The following is a 14,028-nucleotide window of genomic DNA, read 5'->3' on the forward strand; positions in this document are numbered from 1 at the left end:
TTTTGGGGTCCAATTTCTTCTCTCACCCTTGGGAAAATAAAAAATTGGGGGTGAAAAGATAATTTTTGTGAAAAAATATGATTTTTTATTTTTACGGCTCTGCATTATAAACTTCTGTAAAGCACTTGTTGGGTCAAAGTGCTCACCACACATCTAGATAAGTTCCTTAGGGGGTCTACTTTCCAAAATGGTGTCACTTGTTAGGGGTTTCAATGTTTAGGCACATCAGGGGCTCTCCAAATGCAACATGGCGTCCCATCTCAATTCCAGTCAATTTTGCATTGAAAAGTCAAATGGCGCTCCTTTGCTTCCAAGCTCTGCCATGCGCCCAAACTGTGGTTTACCCCCACATATGGGGTATCAGCGTACTCAGGACAAATTGTACAACAACTTTTGGGGTCTATTTTCTCCTGTTACCCTTGGTAAAATAAAACATATTGGAGCTGAAATAAATTTTGTGTGAAAAAAAGTTAAATGTTCATTTTTATTTAAACATTCCAAAAATTCCTGTGAAACACCTGAAGGGTTAATAAACTTCTTGAAAGTGGTTTTGAGTACCTTGAGGGGTGCAGTTTTTAGAATGGTGTCACACTTGGGTATTTTCTATCATATAGACCCGTCAAAATGACTTCAAATGAGATGTGGTCCCTAAAAAAAAATGGTGTTGTAAAAATGAGAAATTGCTGGTCAACTTTTAACCCTTATAACTCCGTCACAAAAAAAAATTTTGGTTCCAAAATTGTGCTGATGTAAAGTAGACATGTGGGAAATGTTATTTATTAAGCATTTTGTGTGACATATGTCTGTGATTTAAGGGCATAAAAATTCAAAGTTGGAAAATTGCGAAATTTTCAAAATTTTCGCCAAATATTCGTTTTTTTCACAAATAAAGGCAAGTTATATCGAAGAAATTTTACCACTAACATGAAGTACAATATGTCACAAGAAAACAATGTCAGAATCGCCAAGATCCGTTGAAGCGTTCCAGAGTTATAACCTCATAAAGGGACAGTGGTCAGAATTGTAAAAATTGGCCCGGTCATTAACGTGCAAACCACCCTCGGGGCTTAAGGGGTTAAAAGAACTCATACTAGTGGCAGCAGTGGGATTTGAACTCACAAGTCTGTTGGAATATGGGTAAGTCTCTTAACAATAGGAAAAATCAATGATTCTTTCAACTGTCTTTTCCTAAACAGAAATTAACACACTCATGAAAATACAAAATCATAAGAATTAGATCAAAGGGTTCTCAAAACCTCATAATAATGGCAGCAGTGGGATTTGAATGGGCATGTCTCTAAACATTAGAAAAAAGCAAGGATTCTTTCAACAGTCTTTATCTGAACTGAAAACTGGAAAATCATGCAAATACAAAAGAAGATTAAATCACATGCTAATTTGCATGTTAGCAAAATCATAAGAATAAGTACAAAAACATTTCAAGATCTCATAATACTGGCAGCAGTGGGTTTAAAGCATATGCTAATTTTGCATGTTAGCATAATTATAAGAATAAGATAAAAAGGTTTAAAAGAACTCATACTAGTGGCATTTGAACCCACAAGTCTGTTAAAATTTAGGTAAGTCTCTAAACAATAGGAACAATCAATGATTCTTTCAACTGTCTTTTCCAAAACAGAAATGCACACACTCATGGAAATACAAAATACTCAGAATTAGATCAAAGGGTTCTCAAAACCTCATAATACTGGCAGCAGTGGGATTTGAACCCACGCCTCCGAAGAGACTGGAGCCTTAATCCAGCGCCTTAGACCGCTCGGCCATGCTACCTAATGCATCATTAAAAGAGCTTCCTTAGAATAAGTTTAGTGTATCTGACTACATTTTAAACTTGTGCATTGTGGAAAATGGATAGGTCTCTAAACAAAAAGGAAAAAGCAATGATTCTATCTTTTGTCTTTTCCAAAAAAGCAAAGCACGCACTCATACAAAAATATGCTAATTTTTCTATTAGCAAAATCATAAATATAAGCTGAAAAGGTTTTCAAAACCTCAATATGTTGGCAGCAGTGGGATTTGAACCCACGTCTCCAAAGAGACTGAAGCCTAAATCCAGCGCCTTAGACCACTCGGCCATGCTACCTTAAACAGCATGGTTAATTAAGCTTCCTTAGAGAAAGTGAAGTACATTTGACAACATTTAAAATTAGTACATTTTGGAAAATGGGCATGTCTCTAAACATTAGGCAAAAACAAAGATTCTATCAACGGTCTTTATCTTAACTGAAAACTGCTAAATCATACAAATACAAAAGAAGATTATATCACATGCTAATTTGCATGCTAGCAAAATCATAAGAATAAGTACAAAAACATTTCAAGATCTCATTATACTGGCAGCAGTGAGATTAAAGCATATGCTAATTTTGCATGTTAGCATAATTATAAGAATGAGATAAAAAGGTTTAAAAGAACTCATACTAGTGGCAGCAGTGGGATTTGAACTCACAAGTCTGTTGGAATATGGGTAAGTCTCTTAACAATAGGAAAAATCAATGATTCTTTCAACTGTCTTTTCCTAAACAGAAATTAACACACTCATGAAAATACAAAATCATAAGAATTAGATCAAAGGGTTCTCAAAACCTCATAATAATGGCAGCAGTGGGATTTGAATGGGCATGTCTCTAAACATTAGAAAAAAGCAAGGATTCTTTCAACAGTCTTTATCTGAACTGAAAACTGGAAAATCATGCAAATACAAAAGAAGATTAAATCACATGCTAATTTGCATGTTAGCAAAATCATAAGAATAAGTACAAAAACATTTCAAGATCTCATAATACTGGCAGCAGTGGGTTTAAAGCATATGCTAATTTTGCATGTTAGCATAATTATAAGAATAAGATAAAAAGGTTTAAAAGAACTCATACTAGTGGCATTTGAAACCACAAGTCTGTTAAAATTTAGGTAAGTCTCTAAACAATAGGAACAATCAATGATTCTTTCAACTGTCTTTTCCAAAACAGAAATGCACACACTCATGGAAATACAAAATACTCAGAATTAGATCAAAGGGTTCTCAAAACCTCATAATACTGGCAGCAGTGGGATTTGAACCCACGCCTCCGAAGAGACTGGAGCCTTAATCCAGCGCCTTAAACCGCTCGGCCATGCTACCTAATGCATCATTAAAAGAGCTTCCTTAGAGTAAGTTTAGTGTATCTGACTACATTTTAAACTTGTGCATTGTGGAAAATGGATAGGTCTCTAAACAAAAAGGAAAAAGCAATGATTCTATCTTTTGTCTTTTCCAAAAAAGCAAAGCACGCACTCATACAAAAATATGCTAATTTTTCTATTAGCAAAATCATAAATATAAGCTGGAAAGGTTTTCAAAACCTCAATATGTTGGCAGCAGTGGGATTTGAACCCACGCCTCCAAAGAGACTGAAGCCTAAATCCAGCGCCTTTGACCACTCGGCCATGCTACCTTAAACAGCATGGTTAATTAAGCTTCCTTAGAGAAAGTGAAGTACATTTGACAACATTTAAAATTAGTACATTTTGGAAAATGGGCATGTCTCTAAACATTAGGCAAAAACAAAGATTCTATCAACGGTCTTTATCTTAACTGAAAACTGCTAAATCATACAAATACAAAAGAAGATTATATCACATGCTAATTTGCATGCTAGCAAAATCATAAGAATAAGTACAAAAACATTTCAAGATCTCATTATACTGGCAGCAGTGAGATTAAAGCATATGCTAATTTTGCATGTTAGCATAATTATAAGAATGAGATAAAAAGGTTTAAAAGAACTCATACTAGTGGCATTTGAACTCACAAGTCTGTTGGAATATGGGTAAGTCTCTTAACAATAGGAAAAATCAGAGATTCTTTCAACTGTCTCTTCCTAAACAGAAATTAACACACTCATGAAAATACAAAATCATAAGAATTAGATCAAAGGGTTCTCAAAACCTCATAATAATGGCAGCAGTGGGATTTGAATGGGCATGTCTCTAAACATTAGAAAAAAGCAAGGATTCTTTCAACAGTCTTTATCTGAACTGAAAACTGGAAAATCATGCAAATACAAAAGAAGATTAAATCACATGCTAATTTGCATGTTAGCAAAATCATAAGAATAAGTACAAAAACATTTCAAGATCTCATAATACTGGCAGCAGTGGGTTTAAAGCATATGCTAATTTTGCATGTTAGCATAATTATAAGAATAAGATAAAAAGGTTTAAAAGAACTCATACTAGTGGCATTTGAAACCACAAGTCTGTTAAAATTTAGGTAAGTCTCTAAACAATAGGAACAATCAATGATTCTTTCAACTGTCTTTTCCAAAACAGAAATGCACACACTCATGGAAATACAAAATACTCAGAATTAGATCAAAGGGTTCTCAAAACCTCATAATACTGGCAGCAGTGGGATTTGAACCCACGCCTCCGAAGAGACTGGAGCCTTAATCCAGCGCCTTAAACCGCTCGGCCATGCTACCTAATGAATCATTAAAAGAGCTTCCTTAGAGTAAGTTTAGTGTATCTGACTACATTTTAAACTTGTGCATTGTGGAAAATGGATAGGTCTCTAAACAAAAAGGAAAAAGCAATGATTCTATCTTTTGTCTTTTCCAAAAAAGCAAAGCACGCACTCATACAAAAATATGCTAATTTTTCTATTAGCAAAATCATAAATATAAGCTGGAAAGGTTTTCAAAACCTCAATATGTTGGCAGCAGTGGGATTTGAACCCACGCCTCCAAAGAGACTGAAGCCTAAATCCAGCACCTTAGACCACTCGGCCATGCTACCTTAAACAGCATGGTTAATTAAGCTTCCTTAGAGAAAGTGAAGTACATTTGACAACATTTAAAATTAGTACATTTTGGAAAATGGGCATGTCTCTAAACATTAGGCAAAAACAAAGATTCTATCAACGGTCTTTATCTTAACTGAAAACTGCTAAATCATACAAATACAAAAGAAGATTATATCACATGCTAATTTGCATGCTAGCAAAATCATAAGAATAAGTACAAAAACATTTCAAGATCTCATTATACTGGCAGCAGTGAGATTAAAGCATATGCTAATTTTGCATGTTAGCATAATTATAAGAATGAGATAAAAAGGTTTAAAAGAACTCATACTAGTGGCAGCAGTGGGATTTGAACTCACAAGTCTGTTGGAATATGGGTAAGTCTCTTAACAATAGGAAAAATCAATGATTCTTTCAACTGTCTTTTCCTAAACAGAAATTAACACACTCATGAAAATACAAAATCATAAGAATTAGATCAAAGGGTTCTCAAAACCTCATAATAATGGCAGCAGTGGGATTTGAATGGGCATGTCTCTAAACATTAGAAAAAAGCAAGGATTCTTTCAACAGTCTTTATCTGAACTGAAAACTGGAAAATCATGCAAATACAAAAGAAGATTAAATCACATGCTAATTTGCATGTTAGCAAAATCATAAGAATAAGTACAAAAACATTTCAAGATCTCATAATACTGGCAGCAGTGGGTTTAAAGCATATGCTAATTTTGCATGTTAGCATAATTATAAGAATAAGATAAAAAGGTTTAAAAGAACTCATACTAGTGGCATTTGAAACCACAAGTCTGTTAAAATTTAGGTAAGTCTCTAAACAATAGGAACAATCAATGATTCTTTCAACTGTCTTTTCCAAAACAGAAATGCACACACTCATGGAAATACAAAATACTCAGAATTAGATCAAAGGGTTCTCAAAACCTCATAATACTGGCAGCAGTGGGATTTGAACCCACGCCTCCGAAGAGACTGGAGCCTTAATCCAGCGCCTTAAACCGCTCGGCCATGCTACCTAATGCATCATTAAAAGAGCTTCCTTAGAGTAAGTTTAGTGTATCTGACTACATTTTAAACTTGTGCATTGTGGAAAATGGATAGGTCTCTAAACAAAAAGGAAAAAGCAATGATTCTATCTTTTGTCTTTTCCAAAAAAGCAAAGCACGCACTCATACAAAAATATGCTAATTTTTCTATTAGCAAAATCATAAATATAAGCTGGAAAGGTTTTCAAAACCTCAATATGTTGGCAGCAGTGGGATTTGAACCCACGCCTCCAAAGAGACTGAAGCCTAAATCCAGCGCCTTTGACCACTCGGCCATGCTACCTTAAACAGCATGGTTAATTAAGCTTCCTTAGAGAAAGTGAAGTACATTTGACAACATTTAAAATTAGTACATTTTGGAAAATGGGCATGTCTCTAAACATTAGGCAAAAACAAAGATTCTATCAACGGTCTTTATCTTAACTGAAAACTGCTAAATCATACAAATACAAAAGAAGATTATATCACATGCTAATTTGCATGCTAGCAAAATCATAAGAATAAGTACAAAAACATTTCAAGATCTCATTATACTGGCAGCAGTGAGATTAAAGCATATGCTAATTTTGCATGTTAGCATAATTATAAGAATGAGATAAAAAGGTTTAAAAGAACTCATACTAGTGGCATTTGAACTCACAAGTCTGTTGGAATATGGGTAAGTCTCTTAACAATAGGAAAAATCAGAGATTCTTTCAACTGTCTCTTCCTAAACAGAAATTAACACACTCATGAAAATACAAAATCATAAGAATTAGATCAAAGGGTTCTCAAAACCTCATAATAATGGCAGCAGTGGGATTTGAATGGGCATGTCTCTAAACATTAGAAAAAAGCAAGGATTCTTTCAACAGTCTTTATCTGAACTGAAAACTGGAAAATCATGCAAATACAAAAGAAGATTAAATCACATGCTAATTTGCATGTTAGCAAAATCATAAGAATAAGTACAAAAACATTTCAAGATCTCATAATACTGGCAGCAGTGGGTTTAAAGCATATGCTAATTTTGCATGTTAGCATAATTATAAGAATAAGATAAAAAGGTTTAAAAGAACTCATACTAGTGGCATTTGAAACCACAAGTCTGTTAAAATTTAGGTAAGTCTCTAAACAATAGGAACAATCAATGATTCTTTCAACTGTCTTTTCCAAAACAGAAATGCACACACTCATGGAAATACAAAATACTCAGAATTAGATCAAAGGGTTCTCAAAACCTCATAATACTGGCAGCAGTGGGATTTGAACCCACGCCTCCGAAGAGACTGGAGCCTTAATCCAGCGCCTTAAACCGCTCGGCCATGCTACCTAATGAATCATTAAAAGAGCTTCCTTAGAGTAAGTTTAGTGTATCTGACTACATTTTAAACTTGTGCATTGTGGAAAATGGATAGGTCTCTAAACAAAAAGGAAAAAGCAATGATTCTATCTTTTGTCTTTTCCAAAAAAGCAAAGCACGCACTCATACAAAAATATGCTAATTTTTCTATTAGCAAAATCATAAATATAAGCTGGAAAGGTTTTCAAAACCTCAATATGTTGGCAGCAGTGGGATTTGAACCCACGCCTCCAAAGAGACTGAAGCCTAAATCCAGCGCCTTAGACCACTCGGCCATGCTACCTTAAACAGCATGGTTAATTAAGCTTCCTTAGAGAAAGTGAAGTACATTTGACAACATTTAAAATTAGTACATTTTGGAAAATGGGCATGTCTCTAAACATTAGGCAAAAACAAAGATTCTATCAACGGTCTTTATCTTAACTGAAAACTGCTAAATCATACAAATACAAAAGAAGATTATATCACATGCTAATTTGCATGCTAGCAAAATCATAAGAATAAGTACAAAAACATTTCAAGATCTCATTATACTGGCAGCAGTGAGATTAAAGCATATGCTAATTTTGCATGTTAGCATAATTATAAGAATGAGATAAAAAGGTTTAAAAGAACTCATACTAGTGGCAGCAGTGGGATTTGAACTCACAAGTCTGTTGGAATATGGGTACGTCTCTTAACAATAGGAAAAATAAATGATTCTTTCAACTGTCTTTTCCTAAACAGAAATTAACACACTCATGAAAATACAAAATCATAAGAATTAGATCAAAGGGTTCTCAAAACCTCATAATAATGGCAGCAGTGGGATTTGAATGGGCATGTCTCTAAACATTAGAAAAAAGCAAGGATTCTTTCAACAGTCTTTATCTGAACTGAAAACTGCAAAATCATGCAAATACAAAAGAAGATTAAATCACATGCTAATTTGCATGTTAGCAAAATCATAAGAATAAGTACAAAAACATTTCAAGATCTCATAATACTGGCAGCAGTGGGTTTAAAGCATATGCTAATTTTGCATGTTAGCATAATTATAAGAATAAGATAAAAAGGTTTAAAAGAACTCATACTAGTGGCATTTGAACCCACAAGTCTGTTAAAATTTAGGTAAGTCTCTAAACTAAAGTCTAAAACTGTCTTTTCCAAAACAGAAATGCACACACTCATGGAAATACAAAATCCTCAGAATTAGATCAAAGTGTTCTCAAAACCTCATAATACTGGCAGCAGTGGGATTTGAACCCACGCCTCCAAAGAGACTGGAGCCTAAATCCAGCGCCTTAGACCACTCGGCCATGCTACCTTAAACAGCATAGTTAATTAAGCTTTCTTAGAGAAAGTGAAGTACATTTGACAACATTTAAAATTAGTACATTTTGGAAAATGGGCATGTCTCTAAACATTAGGCAAAAACAAAGATTCTATCAACGGTCTTTATCTTAACTGAAAACTGCTAAATCATACAAATACAAAAGAAGATTATATCACATGCTAATTTGCATGCTAGCAAAATCATAAGAATAAGTACAAAAACATTTCAAGATCTCATAATACTGGCAGCAGTGAGATTAAAGCATATGCTAATTTTGCATGTTAGCATAATTATAAGAATGAGATAAAAAGGTTTAAAAGAACTCATACTAGTGGCAGCAGTGGGATTTGAACTCACAAGTCTGTTGGAATATGGGTATGTCTCTTAACAATAGGAAAAATCAATGATTCTTTCAACTGTCTTTTCCTAAACAGAAATTAACACACTCATGAAAATACAAAATCATAAGAATTAGATCAAAGGGTTCTCAAAACCTCATAATAATGGCAGCAGTGGGATTTGAATGGGCATGTCTCTAAACATTAGAAAAAAGCAAGGATTCTTTCAACAGTCTTTATCTGAACTGAAAACTGGAAAATCATGCAAATACAAAAGAAGATTAAATCACATGCTAATTTGCATGTTAGCAAAATCATAAGAATAAGTACAAAAACATTTCAAGATCTCATAATACTGGCAGCAGTGGGTTTAAAGCATATGCTAATTTTGCATGTTAGCATAATTATAAGAATAAGATAAAAAGGTTTAAAAGAACTCATACTAGTGGCATTTGAACCCACAAGTCTGTTAAAATTTAGGTAAGTCTCTAAACAATAGGAACAATCAATGATTCTTTCAACTGTCTTTTCCAAAACAGAAATGCACACACTCATGGAAATACAAAATACTCAGAATTAGATCAAAGGGTTCTCAAAACCTCATAATACTAGCAGCAGCGGGATTTGAACCCACGCCTCCGAAGAGACTGGAGCCTTAATCCAGCGCCTTAGACCGCTCGGCCATGCTACCTAATGCATCATTAAAAGAGCTTCCTTAGAGTAAGTTTAGTGTATCTGACTACATTTTAAACTTGTGCATTGTGGAAAATGGATAGGTCTCTAAACAAAAAGGAAAAAGCAATGATTCTATCTTTTGTCTTTTCCAAAAAAGCAAAGCACGCACTCATACAAAAATATGCTAATTTTTCTATTAGCAAAATCATAAATATAAGCTGGAAAGGTTTTCAAAACCTCAATATGTTGGCAGCAGTGGGATTTGAACCCACGCCTCCAAAGAGACTGAAGCCTAAATCCAGCGCCTTTGACCACTCGGCCATGCTACCTTAAACAGCATGGTTAATTAAGCTTCCTTAGAGAAAGTGAAGTACATTTGACAACATTTAAAATTAGTACATTTTGGAAAATGGGCATGTCTCTAAACATTAGGCAAAAACAAAGATTCTATCAACGGTCTTTATCTTAACTGAAAACTGCTAAATCATACAAATACAAAAGAAGATTATATCACATGCTAATTTGCATGCTAGCAAAATCATAAGAATAAGTACAAAAACATTTCAAGATCTCATTATACTGGCAGCAGTGAGATTAAAGCATATGCTAATTTTGCATGTTAGCATAATTATAAGAATGAGATAAAAAGGTTTAAAAGAACTCATACTAGTGGCATTTGAACTCACAAGTCTGTTGGAATATGGGTAAGTCTCTTAACAATAGGAAAAATCAGAGATTCTTTCAACTGTCTCTTCCTAAACAGAAATTAACACACTCATGAAAATACAAAATCATAAGAATTAGATCAAAGGGTTCTCAAAACCTCATAATAATGGCAGCAGTGGGATTTGAATGGGCATGTCTCTAAACATTAGAAAAAAGCAAGGATTCTTTCAACAGTCTTTATCTGAACTGAAAACTGGAAAATCATGCAAATACAAAAGAAGATTAAATCACATGCTAATTTGCATGTTAGCAAAATCATAAGAATAAGTACAAAAACATTTCAAGATCTCATAATACTGGCAGCAGTGGGTTTAAAGCATATGCTAATTTTGCATGTTAGCATAATTATAAGAATAAGATAAAAAGGTTTAAAAGAACTCATACTAGTGGCATTTGAAACCACAAGTCTGTTAAAATTTAGGTAAGTCTCTAAACAATAGGAACAATCAATGATTCTTTCAACTGTCTTTTCCAAAACAGAAATGCACACACTCATGGAAATACAAAATACTCAGAATTAGATCAAAGGGTTCTCAAAACCTCATAATACTGGCAGCAGTGGGATTTGAACCCACGCCTCCGAAGAGACTGGAGCCTTAATCCAGTGCCTTAAACCGCTCGGCCATGCTACCTAATGAATCATTAAAAGAGCTTCCTTAGAGTAAGTTTAGTGTATCTGACTACATTTTAAACTTGTGCATTGTGGAAAATGGATAGGTCTCTAAACAAAAAGGAAAAAGCAATGATTCTATCTTTTGTCTTTTCCAAAAAAGCAAAGCACGCACTCATACAAAAATATGCTAATTTTTCTATTAGCAAAATCATAAATATAAGCTGGAAAGGTTTTCAAAACCTCAATATGTTGGCAGCAGTGGGATTTGAACCCACGCCTCCAAAGAGACTGAAGCCTAAATCCAGCGCCTTAGACCACTCGGCCATGCTACCTTAAACAGCATGGTTAATTAAGCTTCCTTAGAGAAAGTGAAGTACATTTGACAACATTTAAAATTAGTACATTTTGGAAAATGGGCATGTCTCTAAACATTAGGCAAAAACAAAGATTCTATCAACGGTCTTTATCTTAACTGAAAACTGCTAAATCATACAAATACAAAAGAAGATTATATCACATGCTAATTTGCATGCTAGCAAAATCATAAGAATAAGTACAAAAACATTTCAAGATCTCATTATACTGGCAGCAGTGAGATTAAAGCATATGCTAATTTTGCATGTTAGCATAATTATAAGAATGAGATAAAAAGGTTTAAAAGAACTCATACTAGTGGCAGCAGTGGGATTTGAACTCACAAGTCTGTTGGAATATGGGTACGTCTCTTAACAATAGGAAAAATCAATGATTCTTTCAACTGTCTTTTCCTAAACAGAAATTAACACACTCATGAAAATACAAAATCATAAGAATTAGATCAAAGGGTTCTCAAAACCTCATAATAATGGCAGCAGTGGGATTTGAATGGGCATGTCTCTAAACATTAGAAAAAAGCAAGGATTCTTTCAACAGTCTTTATCTGAACTGAAAACTGCAAAATCATGCAAATACAAAAGAAGATTAAATCACATGCTAATTTGCATGTTAGCAAAATCATAAGAATAAGTACAAAAACATTTCAAGATCTCATAATACTGGCAGCAGTGGGTTTAAAGCATATGCTAATTTTGCATGTTAGCATAATTATAAGAATAAGATAAAAAGGTTTAAAAGAACTCATACTAGTGGCATTTGAACCCACAAGTCTGTTAAAATTTAGGTAAGTCTCTAAACTAAAGTCTAAAACTGTCTTTTCCAAAACAGAAATGCACACACTCATGGAAATACAAAATCCTCAGAATTAGATCAAAGTGTTCTCAAAACCTCATAATACTGGCAGCAGTGGGATTTGAACCCACGCCTCCAAAGAGACTGGAGCCTAAATCCAGCGCCTTAGACCACTCGGCCATGCTACCTTAAACAGCATAGTTAATTAAGCTTTCTTAGAGAAAGTGAAGTACATTTGACAACATTTAAAATTAGTACATTTTGGAAAATGGGCATGTCTCTAAACATTAGGCAAAAACAAAGATTCTATCAACGGTCTTTATCTTAACTGAAAACTGCTAAATCATACAAATACAAAAGAAGATTATATCACATGCTAATTTGCATGCTAGCAAAATCATAAGAATAAGTACAAAAACATTTCAAGATCTCATAATACTGGCAGCAGTGAGATTAAAGCATATGCTAATTTTGCATGTTAGCATAATTATAAGAATGAGATAAAAAGGTTTAAAAGAACTCATACTAGTGGCAGCAGTGGGATTTGAACTCACAAGTCTGTTGGAATATGGGTATGTCTCTTAACAATAGGAAAAATCAATGATTCTTTCAACTGTCTTTTCCTAAACAGAAATTAACACACTCATGAAAATACAAAATCATAAGAATTAGATCAAAGGGTTCTCAAAACCTCATAATAATGGCAGCAGTGGGATTTGAATGGGCATGTCTCTAAACATTAGAAAAAAGCAAGGATTCTTTCAACAGTCTTTATCTGAACTGAAAACTGGAAAATCATGCAAATACAAAAGAAGATTAAATCACATGCTAATTTGCATGTTAGCAAAATCATAAGAATAAGTACAAAAACATTTCAAGATCTCATAATACTGGCAGCAGTGGGTTTAAAGCATATGCTAATTTTGCATGTTAGCATAATTATAAGAATAAGATAAAAAGGTTTAAAAGAACTCATACTAGTGGCATTTGAACCCACAAGTCTGTTAAAATTTAGGTAAGTCTCTAAACAATAGGAACAATCAATGATTCTTTCAACTGTCTTTTCCAAAACAGAAATGCACACACTCATGGAAATACAAAATACTCAGAATTAGATCAAAGGGTTCTCAAAACCTCATAATACTAGCAGCAGCGGGATTTGAACCCACGCCTCCGAAAAGACTGGAGCCTTAATCCAGCGCCTTAGACCGCTCGGCCATGCTACCTAATGCATCATTAAAAGAGCTTCCTTAGAGTAAGTTTAGTGTATCTGACTACATTTTAAACTTGTGCATTGTGGAAAATGGATAGGTCTCTAAACAAAAAGGAAAAAGCAATGATTCTATCTTTTGTCTTTTCCAAAAAAGCAAAGCACGCACTCATACAAAAATATGCTAATTTTTCTATTAGCAAAATCATAAATATAAGCTGAAAAAGTTTTCAAAACCTCAATATGTTGGCAGCAGTGGGATTTGAACCCACGCCTCCAAAGAGACTGAAGCCTAAATCCAGCGCCTTAGACCACTTGGCCATGCTACCTTAAACAGCATGGTTAATTAAGCTTCCTTAGAGAAAGTGAAGTACATTTGACAACATTTAAAATTAGTACATTTTGGAAAATGGGCATGTCTCTAAACATTAGGCAAAAACAAAGATTCTATCAACGGTCTTTATCTTAACTGAAAACTGCTAAATCATACAAATACAAAAGAAGATTATATCACATGCTAATTTGCATGCTAGCAAAATCATAAGAATAAGTACAAAAACATTTCAAGATCTCATTATACTGGCAGCAGTGAGATTAAAGCATATGCTAATTTTGCATGTTAGCATAATTATAAGAATGAGATAAAAAGGTTTAAAAGAACTCATACTAGTGGCAGCAGTGGGATTTGAACTCACAAGTCTGTTGGAATATGGGTAAGTCTCTTAACAATAGGAAAAATCAAAGATTCTTTCACCTGTCTCTTCCTAAACAGAAATT

The 14,028-nt window shown here is 33.9% G+C and overlaps 7 non-coding genes across 7 annotated transcripts; all 7 read right to left on the reverse strand.

The window, feature by feature from the left end:
• Positions 1-1,709: 1,709 nt before the first annotated feature.
• On the reverse strand, positions 1,710-1,791 carry TRNAL-AAG (transfer RNA leucine (anticodon AAG)). Its single transcript has one exon. It is a non-coding gene; the product is annotated as a tRNA-Leu (tRNA).
• Positions 1,792-3,060: 1,269 nt separating this feature from the next.
• TRNAL-AAG (transfer RNA leucine (anticodon AAG)) lies at positions 3,061-3,142 on the reverse strand. The gene has a single exon. It is a non-coding gene; the product is annotated as a tRNA-Leu (tRNA).
• Positions 3,143-4,402: 1,260 nt separating this feature from the next.
• TRNAL-AAG (transfer RNA leucine (anticodon AAG)) lies at positions 4,403-4,484 on the reverse strand. Its single transcript has one exon. It is a non-coding gene; the product is annotated as a tRNA-Leu (tRNA).
• Positions 4,485-5,753: 1,269 nt separating this feature from the next.
• Positions 5,754-5,835, reverse strand: TRNAL-AAG (transfer RNA leucine (anticodon AAG)). The gene has a single exon. It is a non-coding gene; the product is annotated as a tRNA-Leu (tRNA).
• Positions 5,836-7,095: 1,260 nt separating this feature from the next.
• Positions 7,096-7,177, reverse strand: TRNAL-AAG (transfer RNA leucine (anticodon AAG)). The gene has a single exon. It is a non-coding gene; the product is annotated as a tRNA-Leu (tRNA).
• Positions 7,178-8,431: 1,254 nt separating this feature from the next.
• Positions 8,432-8,513, reverse strand: TRNAL-UAG (transfer RNA leucine (anticodon UAG)). The gene has a single exon. It is a non-coding gene; the product is annotated as a tRNA-Leu (tRNA).
• A 3,634-nt stretch (positions 8,514-12,147) lies between these two features.
• TRNAL-UAG (transfer RNA leucine (anticodon UAG)) lies at positions 12,148-12,229 on the reverse strand. Its single transcript has one exon. It is a non-coding gene; the product is annotated as a tRNA-Leu (tRNA).
• Between the last annotated feature and the right edge of the window lie 1,799 nt (positions 12,230-14,028).

The sequence above is a fragment of the Ranitomeya variabilis genome, chromosome 5 (assembly GCF_051348905.1).
Source record: "Ranitomeya variabilis isolate aRanVar5 chromosome 5, aRanVar5.hap1, whole genome shotgun sequence".
NCBI lineage: Eukaryota > Metazoa > Chordata > Amphibia > Anura > Dendrobatidae > Ranitomeya > Ranitomeya variabilis.